The sequence below is a fragment of the Phacochoerus africanus genome, chromosome X (assembly GCF_016906955.1).
Source record: "Phacochoerus africanus isolate WHEZ1 chromosome X, ROS_Pafr_v1, whole genome shotgun sequence".
Taxonomy (NCBI): Eukaryota; Metazoa; Chordata; class Mammalia; order Artiodactyla; family Suidae; genus Phacochoerus; species Phacochoerus africanus.
The window spans coordinates 114601-134514 of record NC_062560.1 but is presented as its reverse complement, the minus strand read 5'-3'; the positions used below and the strand labels follow the sequence as shown (position 1 = coordinate 134514).

The 19914-nt window shown below is 58.9% G+C and overlaps 1 protein-coding gene across 1 annotated transcript in view; it reads left to right on the top strand.

Moving 5' to 3' along the window:
• The window catches only part of LOC125118832 (proline-rich proteoglycan 2-like), a 186663-nt gene extending 172199 nt beyond the window's left edge, over positions 1 to 14464 (top strand). The window contains exon 6 of the mRNA XM_047765660.1: positions 14348 to 14464. The gene's annotated coding sequence lies outside the window, so the exon portion shown is untranslated. The remainder of the gene's footprint in view (positions 1 to 14347) is intronic.
• Positions 14465 to 19914: the final 5450 nt, after the last annotated feature.

Here is a 19914-nt window from a genome sequence, read left to right as displayed (position 1 = left end):
ACGTCTAAGGCACTGCCCACCATCCCCGTCACCCCCACAACCCCACACACACAACACCCCCTACACAACAAACACCGAAACCCCACCCCACCCCCAAACCCCCCCACACACCCACACCCCCCCACACAACACACCCCCCCCACACCACAAAACCCCCCACACACACCCCCATGTGTCCACCACCCACCCATCATCTCCCCACCATCCTAACCATTCCCCTCAGCCTGGTCTACCCTGGAGGGTAGCCACTGAGGCTACCTCCTGAATCCATCCTCAAACATCAGGGACTGAACACCAGGAAAACTCCCCCACCCCCAAGGGGCACTCCTCTAGGCAGCCCGCTGTCCCTCTCAGGAAACTTGTAACATGAAACTCCTTCCTCTTAAAAGCATTCGCGAAGCACGTTTCCAAAAAGTGCTTCTGTAAGATCAACAGCTGTCCTAGAACAACCCAGACAGTCAGGGACGGTCTGCCTGCAGCCTGGAGCCAGGAGGGCCCCCACCACCAAGTGACGGCCACCGTCAGGGGAGGGCAGGGTTTCCAATACTAGAGACCATCTCAGCACAGCGTGTGTGCACAGGTAGGACCAAGAGCAGCCAGCAAACACCGAGGCCCCTTCCTATAAAACAAGGGCAGCAGCCTGGCTGGCTCTGCTTTGAGATCGGCAACACCCCGACCCTAAACACGTTCCTCCCAAACTCCCAAGCACTACCCGCTTGCCGGGAAGTGGAACGGAGATCAGACAGAGGAAATTCAGAAGCTCTGCAAAAGTTGAGAAACGGCCTCAGAAAAGCAATCCGGTTCAGGTACCAGCAGAAAGCAGTCCTTCCCACCCCAAGCAGCCTGGTCTGATTTGATGGGCTTTTTAGGGGGTGACATAGCCTTAACTCTTGATGGGGCTAAGTACAAGTGATTAAGAGCCCTGAACTGTAAAGCAGCTCCTCCAATCACAAAATGCTCCCAGGGCGGCCAGGGCTTTGAACTCCACGGCCCCTCCACTAATGTCGGAGGCACAGACAGAACGGGGTTTCCTCTGGAGCCCCGAGCAGGGCGGAGATGTTGACAGGCGGAGTCCTTACAGACCCCGGGCGCCACGCGCTCACAGCAAACACCGCTCCCGACGGTGCCCTGCGTCCGACAACCCGGGGCTCCCCCGGCCCCTCGGAGGGTCCAGTCCCCCCGCTTTACCGAGGGGGAAGCTCCCCCCTCGCGGAGAGGCACCCTGCCTGTCCCAGACCCGCTAAAACGGCGGCAAGAGCCGCCTAACAACTCCCCCAATAACCTCCCCTAACAAACTCGCTAACAAGACGGCAGCCGCTCCCAGCTGAGGCTCCGGAGCGAAGGCGGCGCCCACCCGCGCCTGCCCGGCCTCGCCCGGCTGCCGAGGCCCCGGCGCACCTGCTGGAAGGCCTTGAGCCTCTTCTTGAAACGGGGGGCAGCACGAAGTCGCAGCGCGGGCCGCGAGGCCAGCTCCTGCCGCAGGTCGGGGTCCTGGCGCAGGGACAGGTCCGGCGACCGCATGTCGCCTCGCATGGGCCGCCGGGGGCCGGGCGGGCGCGCTCTCGGGGCTGCGGCTGGCCGGGCCGGCGGGCTCGGGCGGTCCGGGCGCGGGCTCAGCGCGCTCCATGCGTCGCCCGCCGGGCGCTGTGGGGGCCGGGCCGGGCCGCGCGCATTCCACAGGCCGAGCCGGGCGCCTGCTGCGGCGCCCCTCCGGCGGGGCTGGGCCGGGCCGCGCCGGGCAGATCCGCGCGCGGCCCTGAGCTTCCGCTGAACGCGGAGGCGCCTCTGCTCTCCGCTGGGAGCCGCGCTCTCACTGGCTCCGCCGCGCGGGACCCGGCCTGTCCGGTGGCCGGCCGGGACAGATGGTGCGCAGACGCCGCCTGCGAGTTCCCGGAGGGAGGGGACTTCGCTCCAGACAGGGAGGTCTGTGCAGCACCGGGGGAGCCACGGCGCCCGCTGGGCCCCCCGAGCCCACGTGCGGCCCTAGGGCTGTTCCCTCTCACCCCAAAGGAGCGGGGCTGGAGGCAGCTCGGCACCTGAGTTGAGATACAGAAACTTTACACTGCAGGCGACACTCCGATGGGCTCGGTCCAAGGATGGGGAGTTTTAAAGCTTCCTCGCACGGACACGACGGTGTAGAGCGCGATGGGACGGTGACAGGGATGGGGAGGGGTGACGCAGACAAGGCAGAGGACGCAGGTGGTGTGGGAAGTGAACAGAAGACACGGGTGGTGTGGAGGGTGACGCAGAAGATGCAGACGGCGTGGGTGGTCACACGAGCAGACGGTCATGCACTGAGTGGGGAGTGCAGGGGCCCCGAATCTGACATGAGGACCACGCAGACACAGGGCCGGCCCCACCTCTGGACAATCCCCCCCTCCCCCTCCCCCCTCCCCCGAGCTGACCTCCGTCTCCACCTCTGAGGTCCCAGGACCACCTCCTCCTACTAGGGCTGACCTTCCGCCACCCCCTGGACTTGGGACAAAGATGCTGGGGGGAGGGCAGGCCCCCCACCCCCGCTTCCTGCTTGATGGACTTGTTTGGGGGGTATTCTTGACCCTGTTTGTCTCACAGGCCCCGGGCAGAGTTCAGAGCCTGTGCTTCCCACACAGTCGGGTTCATGTGTGAACAGGAGCCCACGTGGGCACTTGCACACAGATGCACACGGTGCCTTGTCACAATCCGGGGGCACCCTGCAGTGCACCCTTGTGGATCTGGACACACAACAGCCATGTGAGACTGCTGCAGCCGCACGTGGCCCTGACCACACACACACACACCAGGGGGAGGTCCCCACACGCCAGGTCTGTGTGGAGCTCGTGTTCCATCCAGACCAGGGCCGGCCCTGAGACTCGCCATGGCATCTGGCCGACGTGGTGGCTGCAGTCCTGCGCAGGACAGAGGGGGACCCCCGCGGGGCTCTAGGAATGCTCTTGCAGGAACAAAGGGGCGAGCAGATGGGGGGGGGGGAACCTGCAGAGCCCACCCATGGGCTGTCCCGCAGACGGCAGACCCACGCAACCAGCCTGCCTGACCCGGGGCCAGGCTGACCATTGGCTTCTGAGCCCGGGGGATGATTTCTGGTGGCGAAGCTCAGCGATGCTGCACCGAGAGAGTGACCAGCCGGGGCGGTGGCACATGCCTGGTCAACCAGCCTGCCTGCAGGGCCTCTGGGCCTTACCTTTCAAGTCAGCTCTATGTTCTGTTTCCATAGCAGTGCTGGGACCTGCATGCCCCTGCTAAGGGTGCAAGACGGCTCCATACAGGCGCCTGGCACCCTAAACCTGCTGCAAACAGGAGGGTCGATGCAGGCAGAGAAATGCAACCTCTTACTCATCTGCCGCTAGTCCACCGGGCAAGGTCAGCAGGTCCTCCAGCTCAAAGGGAATGCACGGGAGAGGGCGCAGACCCCAGACCATGGAAAGAGCAACGTTTCCCCAAGAGCACGGGCACACCCAGCACAGCCCAGGGCGAGGGGCAGAGGTGACAAGGCCAGGCTGCAGGCCACGGGATGGAGCAGGCCTGGGACACCCAGGCAGACGGGACTCTCGCAGGACTGCGGCTTAGGCCCCCTGGGCGGAGACCATCTGCCCCCTGCAGCCAGGACTTCGGAAGCAGCACCTCCACTCAGGAAGAGTCTGGAGGCACAGGCGCATGGCCTGGGCAGAGGCAGGGTCCCTGGCTTGCTTCCCTCCTGAGGCCCTGGCCCCGTGCTCCAGACGCGCGAGGCCCTGGCCAGGCTGGAGACACTGTTAGGAGAAGCAGGAAGAGCCCCCAGGGCCAGAGGAGCCACTCGCTGGGCAAATACTGGTGAAAACTGCCTTTATAGCAGTGCAGGTAGGACCATGCCCGACCTCGCGGTGCAGACCCTGGGGTGGGGAGGGACAGTGGGCACCCGGGGGTTCTCCTTGGAGACTGAGGTTCCTGGGCTCCTTTGGGACCAGACAAGACCTGCCACCACTCTTCCCATGGTTCTCAGTGTCAGAACCAAAGGCTGCCCATAAAACCCAGGACGAGAGGCCTGCCCACGACACGGCGTCAATGAGAGAGCGGCGACCCCACACCCGCTGCAGGGGGCCTCCAGTCGAGGGGTCGGCTGTAGGAGGGTCGCGGGCCGCCTGGTGTTACCCTGCCCGGGTCTAGAAGGCCACGAGACCCACGGCAAGAAGCACCCGCCTTCACGCACTGTGAGCACTCCCAAAGCCCACGACACGTCTCCCCCGAGGCAAGGGGTGTTGCAGGGTATGTATATGTTTCCGGACTGACCCTCGGGCCCAGCCTCCACGTGGCACTGCCATGGGGGCATGGGGGCTGCACGCCACGGGGCTTCCGAGCCCGCACACGGCACTGGGGTAGACCTCGACACAGGGAAGAAGCGGTCGCATGAGAGTCGCCGGCACTTTAAGGCAGAAAGGACCGAACAGTCTTGCAGGAAGGAAGGAGGAGGCACAGGCCTCTCCTTTAGGAGGCCCGCCCTGCCCGACACCGCACCCGCAACAGCACGTGGAGGGCAGACCAACGGCCAAGCGGAACACCAACCTCTCAGCGCGTGAGCCCTCTCGGCCCAGCCACGGGTGGGGTCACCGCCTGGGATCGGCGGGGTCCACCCCAGGCAGTGAGGCCAGGTAAGCGCACAGACCATGAGCAAACACTGCACGACCACGAGCCTTGGACAAGCTGGACACCCACCCGCTCCGGCATTCCCGGCCACCTAAAGGCACGAGGCAGCCCCCTCCTGATGGGTGGAGTCTGAGCACACCTGCAGCACGCCCTCCCGAGGAAGACAGGGGGCGCCTTCCGCTGAGGAGGAACAGTGCCAGCGCGCCCAATCTCAGCGTGACCCCCGACCAGATCCAACCCGAGGGGTTCGGCCGGGGCAGAGGGCCCAGACAGCAGAGACGTGACCTCGGCCCCTGATGCACAAAGCCCTCCCTTGCACCTCCACGGATCGCAGAACTAGGACGAGTGGTCCAAGGTCACAGGGCGGAGGGCAGGGGCCTGCGCTTCTGGCGGAGCGGTGGAGCGGACACGAGGCCGACGTCATTCACGACAGCGTTTAAGGGACCGACACCCAGGTCCCACCCAGACAGCAGCCGTGAGACCGCGCGGCCACACCACAACCGAGCAGGAGGGCAGACCGCCCCCTCCGACCTCTGCGGATGGACGGGGTCGCCGTGTGGAGGCCACGCTCCCCAGGGACCGGCAGGCCAGACAGTCATCATCTGGACCTCAGCGGCCTTTTTCGTGTGAATCGACATGACTCTAAACTACAGAGTTCCTCCGTGGCTCAGCAGTGATGAACCCGATTAGTATCCATGAGGACACAGGTTCGACACCCTGGCCTCGCTCAGTGGGTTAAGGAGCCGGTGGTGCCGTGAGCTGTGGTGTAAGGTGCAGGCGTGGTTCGGGTCCGTGTGGCGTGGCTGTGCTGGTAGGCCAGCAGCTGCAAGCTCCGATTGGACCCCTAGCCTGGAACTTCCATGTGCTGCAGGTGCAACCCTAAAATAAAATAAAACTCTATGGAAGCATAAAGGACCCAGAAAAACCATCGCAACAATGGTGCACAAAGGTGACGGGGAGGAGACTGATTTCTCAGGTCACTAGAAGGCGTGGCAACAGGACAGGGAGACAGCCAGTGCTTTTAGTGGGTGTCCACTGGATGTGGGGCAATGGATGGTCCACAGTGTGGATTGTGCTGTGTCTGCCCACCTGCCCTGCCTGCAGGTGCTCGGGCCTTGTGCACTCTGGGCAGCCTTAAAACCCCACGTAGTCCACAGCCATGTCCGTTTGACCTGGTGCCAAGCTCATGACAGTACACTGCTGTTCTGTGGCCTACCCTGTGCCTCCCCCCACCCCAGGACTGTACCATGAGCTCCCCTGCTTCCCTCCATGTTGTCACTGCCCCCGTCCTGCTCACACTTGTCCTGCCTCCCTGTGGGGTCCTTCAGGTCCACATGGGCCCCACAAAGCACCCAGACCCCAGTGCAGCTGTCCCCCAGGTGACAGTGCTGGACGTGGAGCTGACCCTCCTCACAGTCACAGCCTGGCTTCTGGGCGTCTCAGAGACCATGAGGGGTCACAGCACTGGGCAGGGCGGGCCCTGAGTGCCCTCTGACGCACAGTGTCCCGACCCGACCTGATGTGGCCACTCTTTCTGGATGCAATAGCACTGCCCTGCCCGCCCCAGCCCCAGCCCCAGCCCTGCCTCTGGTCTGGTGCTGATCCAGGGGTAGCTCATGCTGGGCAGACGTGGAGTCCCTGCTCCACCAGCTCCTCCACAGCTCGTGCTGTCCTCATATGCCCACTTGCTGTCCAGAGCAGCTCAGCCACACCCCAGGTGCTGGCCTCTGGCCTCTGCGCAGAGGCTGTGCTGGTTTCTAGCTGGCCAGGCCCTGTGTGGATCTAGTGGGCTGTGGGCAGCCCTGTTAGTTCTGGATCAGTGATGAGTCAGGGAGCCCTGGCCTCCCGGCCTGAGCCAGAAATAGCTCTTTGTGACCAAGCTGTCATCTTGACCAGCACCGGGTGACAAGCCCCAGGAGGCAGCAGGCAGGTTGCTGGAGGTGGGGGTGGCATCGCCTTTGGAAATCTGGTGCCCACCCGTGCTGCTGCTGCTTACTCTCTAAGGGGCCTCAGCCCCGTGGAGCACATGCTCCCTCTCTCTGTCTCCCTCCCCCCACTCTCTCTGTGTCTCCCTTTGTTTCTGCGCCTCACTGTGTGGCACACACATGTGTTTGTGCCACTTTTGCTGTCCCTGTATGTCCATCCTGACTGCAGGGAGCTCTGGAACGGGTCCCTGTGGCTTGGCTGGGACCTGTAGGGCTAGGCGCGGGCCAGCTCCCAGTGGTGCCTTGTGCGCTGCAGGATGCGTGCCTGCAGCTGTGCCTCTGCGCTCTATTTCTGGCCTGGAGATTAAACCGTAAATCTCCCGTGTCCGCGCTGGGCTGTTTTGTTTCTCCGTTGTCGGGTGTGGGGAGCTGTGCCCAGCCTCCCTCGCAGCACCTCGGCTTGGCCTGGGTGAGGCTGTGCTGGGGCAGGTTCCTGGCCTGATGCCAGCTGGGCATGGCCGCCCCCTCCGCAGGCCCGCACCTCCAGCCCACTCTCTGGGCATGGCACGGCGATACTGGCCTCCGTTTCCCTGCTGTTGGCTTCTGGATCTTCCCCCATTTGCTAACGGTTTTCACCCACTGAGTCTTTATACCTTCTGTGAGTCTCTTGGAGGTAAATATTCTTTTTTCTATCTGATCTTTGTATTTTAACTGGAACATTAGTCCATTTACATTTATTAAGTCTATTAGTCCATTTTGATTTATTTTCATCTCATTTTGTGCTTCTTCTTAGGCTCCCCTTTCCTGCCTCCTTTTTATCTTTCCCTGTGAGCCCAGACCTCCTGGCGCCAGCTTCCTGCTTTTCTTACACGCCAGTGGTGTCACCGTCCTGGGTTCCAAGTCGATCTCTTTACACTCCACGTCAAAACGCTTAACCCCTTCAGTTCCACCAGCCTTTCAGTTATGCTGTTGTCTTGACAGAGTCCTTAACAAGAGGTAGAATGACCTTTATGTGCCTGATTTATGTGGTTGCTACATGCGTTTGCCCCCATGTGCACCTGCCTGGCTCTTTTTCTGTCTTGCATTTGGGGGCACTTTGCTTCCACCTGACACAGCTTCCTCAGCCTCTCCTGAGCAGGTGTCCTCTCGTGGCAGGTCTTGCTCTCATTTTGGTCTTTAAAATGCCTCAGTGTTCCTGTCATGTGACAGACACCTTCACAGCAGGGGAGTCCTAGATGGAGACTGCTTTTCTCCGGCTCCTGGGATCTGTCGTTCCCGCTGAGAGCTGGCTGGAGGTCTAGCTGCGCCCTTGGTCATGGCCCCCCTTCCCCCTTTTCATCCTGTTCGTTCCTTTTGGGCTGTGTCTGCACTTCTGCTGGCAGCTCTGGGCTCTCCAGGTTCGTTGTCCTGGTCCAGGTGCGGGTCTTTCTCTAACCCCTGGGGCTCATGGCTCCTGCACTCCCTGGATGCGTCTCCCGCTGTCCCGGCTGCAGTCTGAACACGAGTTTCACTTCTCTCTTCCGTCACGGAATCTCTCCCTGGTGGTGCCTGATCTGCTCTTTACCCCGTCTGACAAGTGTGTTTTCTCTTCATCTCCTTTTCATTTCTATAGGTCTTACTTGGGTCTGTCTTAAATCTGCCTGCTCGTGTGTTCTCAAGCCTGTGTTTTATTTCTGGAAATACACGAAGCATGTTGGTTCTCTCTCGTGATAGCTCCAGGGCCTGGAGCCTGTGCAGGTTCGATCCTGCTCCCTGTCTGCACTCAGCTGCATGGTGCCCTGTTTCCATGTGTGTTCGAAGGTTTGACCATGACCTACTTGTTTTCCGGGTGACGTTGGGGGTTTCTGGAGTCCTGAAAGGAGGATGGCTTTATCCTCAGGAGGTCTTGCTGCTTCGGGCGCTGCCAGCCTGGGACAGCTTGACGTTTTTGGCTTGAGGGTCTGGGGCCCATACAGATGGCTTGAGTGTGGCTTGTGGGCTTGAGTGACAGTCTGCTGAGGCTGTGTTCTGGGGTGGAGGGACCTCTAGCCCGCCAGCTCCCTGCCATGGGGATGGTGCCAGGCTTGAGACCCACGATTTTCCTCTGCTCCCCAGGGGTCATGGTGGGGTGGGAATCTCTCTGTGGTTTACCCTCTGCATCGAAGGTGCAGCCACGGGGATCCCCTGGCAGGGGCCGGTCTGTCCCCTGAGCTGCCTCCTGTCCCCTGAGCTCTACAAGGCTGGGGGGTGACCTTCGCCCTGCCCTGGAGGCAGGTCCTGTTCAGGCCCCACCAGCCTTGCTGGGTCCCCCTTCCTGCCTGGTGTGTGAGGCCTGAGAATTCCTTGCCTTCCCGCCCGTCTGTGGACGTGCTCCAGAAGACACTGGAAGATGTGCGGGCCAGCATCTTGAGCTCCATCCAGCAGAGGGGTTGCCACAGAAAGAAAGGTCCCTTTACAGTTTGAAGCACAGCTTTCTGAAAGAGAGGAAGGTTGTTTCCTGTTGGGGCAGCACTTTTGGAGGTTCTGTGAGTGCCTCACCCTGGGAGCCTGCTCTAGGGTGGGGGTGGCCCTGCTGCTTCTAGTTGGGACTACAGGAAACCCTACTGAGCCTGGAGAGGCCTGTGAGGGGCAGCAGGTGGGGGTGACAGTGGGGCGGGGACAGGTGGGGTGAGCGTGGGGGGAGGGAATGGGGGGAGGGAATGGGGGGAGGGAATGGGGGAGGGGGACAGGTGGGGGACAGGACAGATGTGGATGGAGGTGGGCTCCAGTGCAGGTGGGTGTCATCTGTGGATGGCCTTGTGACCAGGGGTGACAGTTCCTGTGAGGGAGCAGCTCATGGCTGGAGAGGGTGGGCGGAGTGGGCTCTGTCTTGACCAGCTGTGGCAGGTGGATCTGAGCTTGGTCTTGGAGGAAGTGAGGCAGGGGCTGTGGGGGTGTTGGGGAGGGACCGTGGTGCCCAGGCCCTGAGACAGGCAGGGACAGTGGCACCCCCCAGGACAGATGCACCCCTGCCCTGTGGCCCAGGGCAGTGGTGTGGTGCTCACGCTCCCTGTCCTGCTCCCGCAGGAGGACTTGGTGAAAGGGACGTGTGTGGTGTCATGGGATAATGGTCCTGCTGGCACTGCAGGGGGTGTTGTCGCCAAGGCTGTGGAGAGCAAACCTCCTGGCATGGTGTCTGTGTTCCCAGCCTCCTGCTCCAGCCTGGGTGGAGCAGCTTCCCTCCCCTGCCTGGACTTTCATCCCCTCCTCTCCCCGCCTGCTCCTCTCCCCTCCTCCCTATGCTCCCTCCTCCCCATGCCCCCTGCTCCTCCCTCCTCCCCATGCCCCCTCCTCTCAGCCCCTGGTTCCTGTCTCGGGTGCGTTCTCTCCCCCACGCTCCCACTCCAGGAGGCAGCAGCCCCGTGTGTCCAGCACTGCTTTGCCCCGGGCGTGTCTCATGAAACGTGGGCCTGGGAGGTGAGGCCTCTGGGCCCTGAGGGTGGGAGAGCACTCTGCTGGGTTCAGGTCTGAGAAAGGCCAGGACAGAGGCGAGGGGAGGCACGTGGGGAGCTCAGGGTCCTCGTGTCGGCCCCAGGAGAGGGGAGCAGCAGGCGCAGGAGAGGGAGACCTTCTCCGTGGGTGGAATCGCTGCCTCGTGTACTCTGTGAGCACGGCCGGAACGAGCAGAGGTGTGGTTACGCCCTGAGCCGTTAAAGTACTACTTTCTCTAGCTGCCTTCATTCTCTGGAACTCGAGACGCGCAGGCAGAAACAGCCTGGACCCGAAGCCCCCGTGTGCGCTGGTGGTCGCTCCTTCCACGTGCCTTCAACTCCCTCTGTATTTCCCGTCCATCCAGGATGGACTGGGACTGTTGGCTGTGACACTGTGGCACCGTGACCCCGGGGTCAACAGTCGCACGACGGACTCCAGCTGGAGTGCAGGGTCTCCCTCCTTCATTTCGGTTACTTCCCTGGGCCTTTGGGGGATGTGTTTACCTTCTTTCTTTGGGACGCAGGCACTATGACTGTGACGTAGCATCCTCAGTCTCCAAGGTCTTTGCAACAGCATTAACTGGGCGTGGCCAGAGGAGATGGGATGGGATGGGATGGGATGGGATGGGATGGGATGGGATGGGATGGGATGGGATGGGATGGGATGGGGCGGGATGGGATGGGACGGGATGGGATGGGGCGGGATGGGGCGGGGCGGGATGGGGCGGGGCGGGATGGGGCGGGGCGGGATGGGCGGGGCGGGGATGGGCGGGGCGGGATGGGGCGGGATGGGGCGGGCGGGATGGGGCGGGGCGGGGCGGGGCGGGGCGGGGCGGGGCGGGGCGGGGCGGGATGGGGCGGGGCGGGGCGGGGCGGGGCGGGGCGGGATGGGATGGGATGGGATGGGATGGGGTGGGATGGGGTGGGGCGGGCGTGGCGGGGCAGGATGTGGTGGGCGTGGTTAGACACTGTGGGGCAAGTGGGGGCCTAGCAAGATGAGGCGGGGGAGCAGCCCTTGGGTGGGTGCAGGTGACCGCCGTTCTTGGTGTCCACGACTCCTCCACGATCCTGAAGTTCCTTCTCTGAATAACCGCGGGTCCTAGATAGGACCTTGGGGCCCCTCTACCCAGGATGGCCCATCCAGCTTCCATCCTCCTTGCGATGCGGCTGAGCCCCTGAGCCTGGGCTGGGGGTCAGTCCTCCTGTACCTGTGTCCCCTCACCCTGTGTGGCCTGTCCCAGCCCCGCTGGCCATGTAAGGTTTGACAGGCCACCGCACGGACCTCAGACCTCGCCCACATCAGGGCAGAGCCCGCTGTCGTGAGTCTGCCCGCGGGGATATGGAGTCAGGATTGCCGCCCCTCCCAGCCGTGGTAGGGAGATGAGAGAACAAAGTGACTCCCCGGGTTTAGAGTAACTCCACGTGGTAACTAACATCACAACCAGGTAAAAAGACAGGAGGTGCCTGGGGACAGATGACCGAACCGTCAGAGCCCCAGTAGGTGGTGCCCTGGAGGCTGGTAAGAGGACCGCAAATACAGGCAGAGTATCTGTGCAGAGAAGACACCAGAAAGAAAGTACTGTCGGAGTTCCTGGTGCGGTTCAGCGGGTTAAGAACCTGGCATCACCTCTGTGAGGATGTGGGTCTGATCCCTGGCCCAGCTCCATGGGTTAAGGATCTGGTGTTGCTGTGGCTGGGGTGTAGACCTGCAGCTGCAGCTCCGATTCGACCCCTAGCCTGGGAACTTCCCTATGCCACAGGGGCAGCCCTGGAAAGAGAAAGAAAACAGACTTTTAAACAGCTGACGGCATGGTGCACCTCAGGCATGGGAAGTGGGTGCCGGGTTAAATTACCCTTGCCTGTCTTTGTTCCCATCAGACGGCAGAGTCCCCGTGTTGACTCCCTGTCTGTGGACAGCCCACATGTGGCATGTGCCCTGTGCTCCACTCCGTGGGGATGGGGGCGGCGGGGGCCGGTGCGAGGCTGCTCCCCTTCCACCGCTTCAAGTAGCGCCTCTCCCCATGGGGCCCATCTCCCCTGAGACTGACAGTGCGGCCGCCAGTGCCATGGAGGTGGTCCAGCTCGTGCGCCGGGCGGGTGTGGGAGGAGGTGCTGCGTGCGGAGAGATTGGAGACTTTGCCTGGTGTAGACTGAGCTTCTAGAGAGTGCCTTTGCACCCCTGAGCAGGAAACGTGCACCCAGGTTGTCTGCGTCCCTGGGACCCGGCCCTCCTGCCAGGCCTCCGTGGACGAGTGATACCACACTGTTCCCCCCCCCCCCGCCCCCGATGCCTGTGTCTCCCCACGGGGGCCTGACCAGCCACGAGCACAGTGGAGCTCGGGGGCTGCAGGGCGAAGGAGGAAGGCTTGCTCTGGTGCAGGGCTTTGGCGGGACTTGAGTTCTGTCACCCTGCGTCTGTTTTGTGCAAGTCTCCTGAGCCTGCCTGAGAACTACCTGTGAGGCAGGCACTGTGGCCAGTGACTCAGGGAGTGGCCACTGCACCGTGGCGGCGAGTCTCCGCTCTGCCGTGTCTCAGGCAGCAACTTGGTCCTTGCCTCCTGGGTGGGTGGTGAGGGGGGCGTCCCCGTCCTGATAGTGGAGGAGAAGGCGGGCGCCACCTCTGTGTGTGCGGCCACAGATGGTCCCCTGCTGACCCCGCCTGCCCCACGGCTGTGACCTTGGGGCTGCCGGCCTCTCCCCTCCTTCCTGTCCCCTCACTTGGCCGCTGATCCTGTCACCCCTCAGGACAGAGCTGGCTCTGCCTCAGCCCGGGAGGTTGTGCTTGGCGATCAGGGACCTGACACCCAGCGCCCCCAGGTGGCCGTGTTGACCCAGTCCACCTGACTTAGGATGCCTCAGCCTTCTCTAGAAACGCGGCCCCGTCTGCGGTCCCGACCCTGTGTAAGGTCACTGAGCACCGAGCATCTCACTGGGCACCTCAGGGACCACATGGGAAACGTAGCACATCCCCGACGTGCTGCTGGGCACTGAGGGGGTCCCTGCGCTGCTGAGGTGGAGAAGCGTCCCCACCGCAGGTTGTCAGCGTGACGTCCACCCCCAGTGTCAGTGTCACTGCACAGATGGCACTGACTGTCCGTGTGTGTCCTGGTGGTCACCTGGCTGCGGGCGTGGAGCCGCGATGTGTGTGCTGTGCTGGGTGAAGCCTGGTGCTTGGTGGAGATGGCTGGCACGGGGCATGCCCGCCGTGAGCCCTCTCCTTCCAGTGCTTCCCCGCCAGGACCCTGAGCTCTCCCTGCCTCGTCAGGTGTGTCCGTGGGTGCCCAGCCACCAAGCAGCCAAGCACGGGGTGTGTCCTGGACATGGGGCTGTGGGCTGGACCCTGTCTCCTCTTCTCTGCCTGTCAGGGGACCAGGCACATGTTCTCTGTGGCCGCTCACCAGTTGTGACTCAGGGCAGCTGTTTCTGGCACCAAGGAGGCCTTCCTGGGTCAGCATAGAGGGGCACTGTTGCGTCCTGAGGGGGACAGTGACTTATAGTCCAGGGACAGCGAGCTTCGTTGAGCGTGGCCACAGAGGAGCCTGGAGGTACCCGCCCGCCAAGTTCCCCCCAGCTACTCGGTCCCCGTTCAGCTGCCTCTCTGCAGGTGTTTGCTGAGCCGTCTGGCTGAGCGCTCCCTTCTGCTCAGGGCATTTGCAGACACAGCTCCAATCTGTGTAGATGGTGCAGCTGGCCTCCGTGTACCTGCAGCCCGGGCCACACCTGACACACTGTCCAGAGGGCTTGGCGGGGGGGCACCAGCTGCCCTTTGACATGGCTGAGGGCGTGGGTGTTGGCTCTGGGATGGCTCCCTGCCATGCCCTGTTCTGGGGGAGTGACCCCCAGGGCTATGCACTTGCTGAGGCTGTCCTCTGGCTGCCTGGACCTGTGTCCATCCACCAGGAAGTGCAGGTGTGGGGACAGGTGGTGACTGGTGCGAGCTCCAGACCAGAGGACACCGTGTCCTGGCTGTGAGTGGTGGCCCAGGGACAGCCCGCCTGTGCCCACCTGCCCTCGGGGAGGGGGCCCAAGGCAGGTTGTCCACGAGCACCACACTGGCCTCTGCAGCCTGGGTGGTCAGCTGTGCTTGTCCCCAGGGGTCACACCCGAGGTGCTCTGGGGAGGTGGGCCGTGTGGGCCAACGCGGCCGTCACAAGTGGTACGCGTATGCTTGGCTGGTGGGATCTCGGGGGGCCGGCGGGCCTCGCGCTCAGGAGGTCTGTGGTGCTCTGTCCCTGCATGGGTTGGCGGGCCCAGCGCACCCCTCTTGGGGACCCGACCCACCCACATTCGTTGTGCAGGTGGAAAGAGGCCCGCCCCCGCCCCCGCTGATTCCGAGCCCTGCTTTGCCCTCAGGTCCAGACCAAGAAGGAGGAGCCCCTGCCCCCGGCCGCCAGCCAGAGCATCCCCGCCTTCTACTTCCCCCGCGGCCGCCCCCAGGACACGGTGAACATCGATGCCGTCATTGCCAAGATCGAGAGGACCTTCGCCCAGTTCCCGCACGAGAGGGCCACCATGGAGGACATGGGCAGAGTGGCCAAGGTGGGTGTCCGGTGTGCAGACGTGGCCCGTGGCCCAGCTGGGGTCGGGGTCACGCCCGGAGCCTCTCGTGTCTGAGCCCCGCCCGCTCCGGCCCCTCGCCCTCTGCGGCACCGCCAGCAGCTCCTTGCTGACCTTTGTCCCCCAAGCCTGGAGGAGCAGATGCATCTGGGTGCCATCCCCTGATGTGGCTGTGGTGACGTCTGGGTGCTGTCCCCTGACGTGGCCATGGTGACGCTGGCAGCTTTGAGGAGCCCGTTCCCAGAGGCTCAGGCGTGCCTTGGCTGCATCTCCTGTCAGTGGTGCTCTTGGGGGTTGGTGGGGGTTGCGGCGTGTGGCTCAGGACCACATGCAGCAGCAGGGAGTGCGGGAGTTTCCACTTGACCTAAGCGTGTGTGTCGCTGGCAGTTCGGTGTATCCAGGTTCCAGAGTCTCTTCGTGGCTACAGTGTGGTCATTTCAGTATCTGTGCCCTCTGCTGTGGGCTTGCCACCACTGTGGGGGCATGCCACCTGCTGAGGGCACGCCCCATGTGCTGTGGGCACACACCACCTGCTGTGGGATGGAGCCACCTGCTGTGGGCTCACACTGTGGTTTACTTACCCCTCCTCTTGGGGTGTCTGTGCAGCGAGGGGCCCCGTGCGCCCTGCAGACCGTCGAGTGCTCACCCAGGGGTGGGGTCGTGGGGACAGAGAACTGTCCCACCTCTCCATCAGATGCCAAGGTTACCCTGCATGAGGAACCACACGGGAGCACCCAGCCCTCCGCACCCCGGCAGCCGGATGTGGGCGCCCCCTGAGGGTGGGTTCTCCTGACCCCAAGGGCCAGGCTGCTTTACCGAGGGCTTCTGAGCTCAGTGTGGCTGCTCCAGCCTTTCCCTCCTGTGGCTGGGCTGGGTCGCTTTCCCTCTCAACTTCCTGCTACAGCCCCTCCCGCCCCCTGTGTGTCTGCCGTGTCTCCTCTTCCCCCTCCCCGGGGAGAGCTCTCTGTGTCCTGCCTTGTCTCCCCCGCCCCCTCCGTCCGAGAGAAGGGGTGTCCTGGAAGCTACCCCTCTGTCCTTCTGTGCATCTGGAAGCCCTCCTGTTCTGCGAAACTCCCCACGTGCGCCCTTTTGCTTTTTCAGACGTCAGGCGTTGCCGTTCCCACTCTTTCTAGCAGCTTTTTTGAGAGCTGTCGCTCACGCGCTGCACAGCTCTCCCGTTTAGAGTGTACAGTGCAGGGCTTGTGTGTGTTTTCACGGAGTTGTGCAGCCTTCACTAGGCCAGTTCTTGTCACCCCCGATCGCCCGCAAAAGAAACCTCATATCCTTGGGCAGTTGTCCCGCAGCCCCCTTCTCCCCCTTGCCCAGGAGACCACTAACCCGCCCTCTGTCTGCGGATCAGCCTGTCCCCTGCGTTTCCTGGGACTGGAGCCACGCCTTCTGCGTCTGATCCGGCAGCCCCTGTCCAGGCGTCTCTCGGTTTCCCGTTCCCGCACATTCTCATCCGCTCATCCTCCACCGACACGGGGGCTGTTCTGCCGTTTGGCTGCTGTGCGCTGTGCTGCGGTGAACCCTCCGTCCCGTGAACTTTTATGTGGATGGACAGGCTTGCCTCGCTCTTGGGTCGGTACCTAGGACCGGAACTGCCGAGCCACACGGCCACACCCTGTTTAACGTTGCGGAACCACGAGACTTTTCCAGAGCAGCTGCTGCACGTGCCGTTCCCACTGTCGCTGTGTGCGGGTTTCAGCTTATTCACACCCTTCCGGACACTTGTTACCTGTCTCTCTGTTTGGGGACCAGCCTGTCCTGGAGTGTAAGGGGCCACTCATCCCTCCTCGTGGTTCCAATGAGTGTGTCCTTGAAGACTGACCTTGAGCCTCTGCTCATGTGCCTCTTGGCCATTTCTGTGTCTTCCGTGGAAAAATGTCTCTTCAGGTCCTTTCACTTTTTTCCAGCTGGATTTTTTTTTTCTTTTTGTATACCTGGAGCATATATATATTTATATTTATATACCTGGAGCATATGGAAGTTACCAGGCTTGGGCGTCTAATCCAAGCTGCAGCTGCAGTCTACACCACAGCCACAGCCACACCAGATCTGAGCCGCATCTGCGACCAACACTGAAGCTTGTGGCCACACCAGATCATTAACCCACTGAACGAGGCCAGGGATCCAGCCTGCATCCCCACAGATACCATGTCGGGTTCTTAACCTGCCGAGCCACAACAGGGATTCCTATTTGTCATTTTATTATTGAATTGTAAGCTCTCTTTAAATATCCTAGGTACAGTTCCTCGTCAGATATATGATATGCAAATGTTTTCTCCCATTCTCTGGGTGGTTTTTTCACTTGTTTTGTCCTTTGGTGCAAAAAATATTTACAATTTTTTTTATTACTCAAATGAATTTATCACATCTGTAGTTGTATAATGATCATAACAATCTGATTTCACAGCATTTCCATCCCACAACCCCAGCACACCTCCCCACCCCCCAAAATGTCTCCTCCTGAGACCAGAAGTTTTTCAAAGTCTGTGAGTCAGCATCTGTTCTGCAAAGACGTTCCGTCTGTCCTTTTTTCAGATTCACATGTCAGTGAAAGCATTTGATGTTGGTGTCTCATTGTCTGGCTGACTTCACTTAGCATGATAGTTTCTAGGTCCATCCATGTTGCAAAAAATGCTGGTATTTCATTGTTTTTAATGGCTGAGTAATATTCCACTGTGTATAGGTACCACATCTTCTGGATCCACTCCTCTGTCGATGGACATTGAGGTTGTTTCCATGTCTTGGCTATTGCAAATAGTGCTGCCATGAGCATCGGAGTACATGTGTCTTTGCGAGTCGTGATTTTCTCTGGATAGATGCCCAGGAGTGGGATTGCTGGATCAAATGGTCGTTCTATGTTTCGTTTTCTGAGGCATCTCCATCCTGCTTTCCACAGTGGTTGCACCAATTGACAATCCCACCAACAGTGTACTAGGGTTCCTTTTTCTCTACACCCTCTGCAGCACTTATTGTTTGTAGACTGTTGGATGATGGCCATTCTGGCTGGTGTCAGGTGGTACCTCATCGTGGTTTTGATCTGCATCTCTCTAACAATGAGTGATGCTGAGCATCCTTTCATGTGTTTCTTGGCCATCTGTATGTCTTCTTTGGAGAACTGTCTGTTTAGATCTTCTGCCCATTTTTTGAAGGCTTGTTTGTTTTTTTGGTATGGAGCTATAGAAGGTGATTATAAATTTTGGAGATTACTTCCTTGTCAGTCGATTCACTTGCAAAACCCCAATCTGTGTGTGTCTTTTTGTGTTGTTTACGGTTTCCTCTGCTGTGCAGAAACCTTGAGGTTGACTAGGTCCCATTTGTTTATTTTTGTTTTTGTTGTCAATACTCTGAGAGGTGGATCTGGGAAGATGTTGCTGTGGTTTATGTCAGAGAGTGTTTGGCTTATGTTCTCCTCTAAGAGTTTGATAGTGTCTGGTCTTATATCTAGGTCTTTCATCCATTTGGAGTTGATTTTTGTGTATGGTGTTAGGGAGTGTTCTACTTTCATTCTTTTGCATGTGGCTGTCCACTTTTCCCAGCACCACTTATTGAACAAGCTGTCCTTTCTCCATTGTATATTCTTGCCTCCTTTGTCAGAGATTAGTTGGCTGTAAGTACATGGGTTTAATTCTGGGCTTTCTGTCCTGTTCCACTGATCTCTATGTCTGTCTTTGTGCCAGTACCATGTGGTTTTGATGACTGTTGCTTTGTAGTATAGTCTGAAGTCTGGGAGTCTGATTCCTCCAGCTCCATTTTTCTTTTTCAGGATGTCTTTGGCTCTTCTGGGTCTTTTGTGCTTCCAAACAAACTTTAAACTATTTTGTTTGAGTTCTGTGGAAAATGTCCTTGGTAATTGGATAGGAATTACATTGAATCTGTAGATTGCCTTGGGTAGTATAGTCATTTGGATAATATTAACTCTTCCAGTCACACGCATGGTATATCTTTCCATCTCTTTGTGTCCTCTTTGATTTCTTTCATCAGTGGCTTATAGTTTTCAGAGTAAAGGTCTTTTGTCTCTTTAGGTAAGTTTACTCCTAGGTATTTTATTGTTTTGGATGTGATGGTAAACAGGATTGCTTCTCTAATTTCTTTTTCTGCTCTTTCATTGTTAGTGTATAGAAATGCTGTCAGTTTCCGTGTATTGATTTTGTCTCCTGCAACTTTGCCAAATTCGTGGATGAGCTCCAACAGTTTTCTGGTAGAGTGTTTAGGATTCTCTAGGTATGGTATCACGTCATCTGCAAATAGGGATAGTTTGACTTCTTCCTTTCCAATTTGGATTCCTTTTATTTCTTTTACTTCTCTGATTGCTGTGGCTAGGACTTCCAGAACTATGTTGAAGAGTAGTGGCGAGAGTGGACATCCTTGTCTTGTTCCTGATCTCAGCGGGAATTCTTTCAGCTTTTCAGCATTGAGAATGATGTTTGCTGTGGGTTTGTCATATATGGCCTTTATCATGTTGAGGTGGGTTCCCATTATGCCCCCTTTCTGAAGGGTTTTCATCAGAAACGGGTGTTGGACTTTGTCAAAGGCTTTCTCTGCGTCTATAGAGAGGATCCTATGGTCTTTATTCTTCAGTTTGTGAATGTGGTGTATCACACTGATGGATTTGTGGATGTTGAAGAACGCTTGCATCCCTGGGATAAATCCCACTTGATCATGATGTACAATCCTTTTAATGTATTGTTGGATGCGGTTTGCTGGTATTTGGTTGAGGATTTTTGCGTCGATGTTCATCAGTGACATGGGCCTGTAGTTTTCTTTTTTTGTGGAGTCTTTGTCTGGTTTTGGTATCAGGGTGATGGTGGCCTCATAGAATGAGTTTGGGAGTATCCCTTCCTCTGCAGTTTTTTGAAATAGTTTCAGAAGGAGAGGTGTTAGCTCTTCTCTAAATGTTTGATAGACGTCACCTCTGAAACCATCTGTTCTTGGACTTTTGTTTGTTGGAAGTTTTTTAATCACAGTTTCAATTCCAGTTCTTGAGATTGGTCCATTCATCTTTTCTCTTTCATCTTGGTTTAGTCTTGGAAGCGTGTAGTTTTCTAAGAATTTGTCCATTTCTTCTAGGTTTTCCACTTTATTGGCATATAGTTGCAGATAGTAGTCTCTTAGGATCCTTTGTATTTCTGTGGTGTCCGTTGTTACTTATCCTTTTTTGTTTCTGATTTTATTGATTTGAGTCCTCTCTCTTTCTTGCTTGATAAGTCTGGCTAAGGGTTTATCAATTTTGTTGATCTTTTCAAAGAACCAGCTTTTCGTTTCATTGATCTTTTCTATGGTTTTCTTTGTTTCTATTTCATTGATTTCTGCTCTCATCTTTATGATTTCTTTCCTTCTACTAACTTTAGGTCTTG